Source organism: Scyliorhinus canicula, chromosome 7 (genome assembly GCF_902713615.1).
Source record: "Scyliorhinus canicula chromosome 7, sScyCan1.1, whole genome shotgun sequence".
NCBI classification, from domain to species: Eukaryota; Metazoa; Chordata; class Chondrichthyes; order Carcharhiniformes; family Scyliorhinidae; genus Scyliorhinus; species Scyliorhinus canicula.
Window position 1 is genome coordinate 156,127,928 of NC_052152.1, and position 3,496 is coordinate 156,131,423.

The 3,496-nt window shown below is 48.6% G+C and overlaps 1 non-coding gene across 1 annotated transcript; it reads left to right on the forward strand.

Annotated features, from left to right (window-relative positions):
• Positions 1-2,800: 2,800 nt before the first annotated feature.
• Positions 2,801-2,992, forward strand: LOC119969801. The gene has a single exon (XR_005461472.1). It is a non-coding gene; the product is annotated as a U2 spliceosomal RNA (small nuclear RNA).
• Positions 2,993-3,496: the final 504 nt, after the last annotated feature.

Consider the following 3,496-nt stretch of genomic DNA (forward strand, 5'->3'; position numbering starts at 1 on the left):
ATTAAGGGGCAATTTAGCATTGTCAATCCACCTATCCTGCACATTTTTTTGAGTTGTAGGGGCGAAACCCACGTTGTTGCCTTTTCTGTGGCTCTGCTGTAACTATGGCAATCAGTGAGGTTGCCCTCCTTTCTTTGATATCTATATTCTAATGCTCAGAGTCGCCAGGTATCAAATGATACCACCACAAGGTTCCAACGGCTATCGATCAAAGAGCCAAACACCAGTTAGTTAGTTCAAGGTCAAGGGTACATTATTTACACACACAATTAGTCATGCAACATAAACACTATTAGTTAACTGCACCTATCGACTAAGACAACCTGTACTTAACTTCAGGCACCCGGCTTAGGTCAGAGGAACTGTGGCCGTTGTTCAATTCTGGATCTATCGAGTCTGGAGAAGTAACTGCCGCTCAACTAGGCTCATCCGTCTGGTAGCGAGCATTGAACTTGGACTTGCTTCTGGTGGTGCTGCGATTAGAGATGGTCGGTGCCGGGCACCAGGTCCAAAAGAGGACGAACGCATGGTGGACTCTCTTCTTATGCTTGGGGGTTTTTGAGCTCTTTTGGGAGGTCCTTCAGTTTGGACCCCAATAATTGGGTGATCCCTGATCACTATGTTCGATTTCGAACCAATAAATAGGCGGGTGCCAGGATGGCTGGGCGTGTCCCAAGCGGTCACTGACCCTGTTGTTTGCGCTTCCCTCGTACAGGGAGTGGCGCCGAAATGTCTGGGACTGTACCGGTGGCTCAAGTACCAGTCCTTTGCTTTGGTGGAGATGGGCCATCAAATGCTAATCGGTCCATCAAAATGCTAATTGGTCGGAGTTTCGATACCGTCTGGATTCCTCACTTGCAAATATACATTTCAGGCTCTGAGCCTGCCTGAATCTTGCTCTGTCCATTTTACCCGCTATGCTTCGCAAGCTTCTCTGTTCCTGGTTGTAAGTGGCCTTCCCAGATGGCTACAACATAAACATGGGGAGAATGTGCAAACACCACACAGACAGTGACCCAAAGCTGGTATCGAACCTGGGACCTTCTAATTCCTGCTAATGTCTAGAAACGTGAGGCTAAATCTGGTGCGGAGCCTTTGGTCTATTAAAAACTCAGCCAGCGCTACGCTGGTTGTGGCATGTGTATCGTAACAAAATTTTTAAAACCTGGCTAGTCGTGTATTGAGTGACCCCGAGGTCTGCTTCTTTAAGCCTCTTTTAAATGTTTGCACAGCCCTTTCAGCCAGCCCATTTAAAGCTGGAGTGGTACGAGGCCATGCGGATGTGCCACACCATCTTTGCCTTCACGAAAGCCCCAAACTCTTCGCTAGTAAAAGGCGCGCTGTTGTCTGCGATACCATGGGCTGATTTCTCTGATTTTAAGGCTATGTCCAGCGTAAGTGTCTAGTTCTACAATGAAAAAATAGGCGAGGCCCCAGCACCGACCTTCCGACTGGTAAAGGTCTCGCAGGCGCGCAACGTAAAAAACACATGGCCTTCACAAAAAAAATTGCCGGGCCCGTGCCCACGGATGCACGACAACCTGCAGCGGTTGCGATGTACAACATGGGCACTCAACCTGCCAGATAGTGCCCCCACGGACACCCCCTTGTTATCCCAGGGCCAGTCCCTCCAGCCCTCGCCGAAGCCCCCCCCCAGCTAGCGGCAGGGCTCCACCCCCACCCCGACTGTGGCTGCACTGGACATAGTCCGCAGCCGCCACGACGGGTTCCTGAAAACTTTTTTTTTCTTTATAAATTTATAGTACCCAATTATTTTTTTCCCATGAAGGGCAATTTAGCGTGGCCAATCAACCTAACCTGGGTTGTTTGGGTGAAATCCACACAGACGTGGGGAGAATGTGCAAGCTCCACATGAACAGTGACCAAGGACCGGGATTCGAACCCGGGTTCTCAACGCCACAGTCCCAGTGCTAACCACTGCGTCGCATGCCACCCAGAGGGTTCCTGAAAACTTTTTATTTTAAATTCAGAGTACCCAATTCATTTTTTTTCCAATTCAAGGACAATTTAGCATGGCCAATCAACCTAACCTGCACATCTTTGGGGTGTGGGGGCGAAACCCACGCAAACACGGGGAGAATGTGCAAACTCCACACGGACAGTGACCCAGGGCACTGTTCCTCTGACCTAGTTCCTCTCTGCCATGGCCAGTGTCCTTGAGCAATGCAATTGGCTGCATTCTACCGTTGTCCATGAGGTGTGACAGCACAGCGCCAATACCGTATGGCGAAGGATTGCACCTCCAGAGACATTCCAACAGCCTTCTTAAGGTCTAACAATGGCACGTCCAGTAACTTTCATTGGGTCACCATATTCTTCACGCCGCAAACCAATTGGTCCCATAGCATCCCAGGAAGGGAAGGGCCATAATCACAAAATTCAGCTTGTTTCCACAAACGCATTTAGAACTCGGTAACAGACTCCCCTGGGGTACTCTCAGCTGTGTTGAAATGGAACTGTTGCATGATGGCCACTTGTTTGGGGTCATAATGGTTTGCTACTAGCACTATCACTCATCAAAGGTCTGAGCATCCAGGACTCCAGCACAGTAGCATAGTGGTTAGCATGGTAGCATAGTGGTTAGCACAGTTGCTTCACAGCTCCAGGGACCCAGGTTTGATTCCTGGCTGGGTCCCTGTCTGTGCAGAGTCTGCATGTTCTCCCTGTGTCTGCGTGGGTTTCTTCCGGATGCTCCGGTTTCCTACCACAGTCCAAAGATGTGCAGATAAGGTGGATTGGCCATGATAAATTGCCCTTTGTGTCCAAAATATGTTAAGTGATCGCTTCTCGGCCTTTTGGCCAAGATCAAGTGTAGTAGCCTTTTGGCTCAGATCTGGTATGTCTCTCTTGTGGGGACCATAAATGGGATTCAATTTGAATTTGAATTGTTTTTTGGAGCAGGCAAGGAGCTGGATTAGGGGTTCGCCCCTGACCACACTCTGAGCCCTGGCTTTGTAACTCAGAAAAAGTAAAAAAAAGTTTAAGTGGCCGTCACTGGGGTTACGGGGATAGGGTAGATATGTGGGCTTCAGTAGGGTGCTCTTTGTAAGGGCCGGTGCAGACTCGATGGGCCCGAATTACTTCCTTCTGCACTGTAAATTCTATGATTCTATGACTGCAGGGTATGTGAGGCTTTTAAACACACTGAAAGCGAGGATCCACATGCAGTCAGGAATGTTACTGTCTCACTCATCACCGCTTATAGCATTTGCCCTGAAAAAGTATCACATACGGTCTGCGTATTGCATCCAATCATCCATGCCAGCATCTAATACATCAAGTGTCTCAAAGAGCGGCATTTTGAAATCACTGCAAACCTTATTTTAGTAGTGTGGTAGGAGATGGCCATTCTTCCAACAGCTCGCAGCGCCGACTGTAGTCCACCTTTATCCTCATCGCTAATTTAGTGGCCGCAGAGGAGTCCAAACGAGAGGCATATAGAAAACTGGTTTATTATAAAGTAAACTATATACAT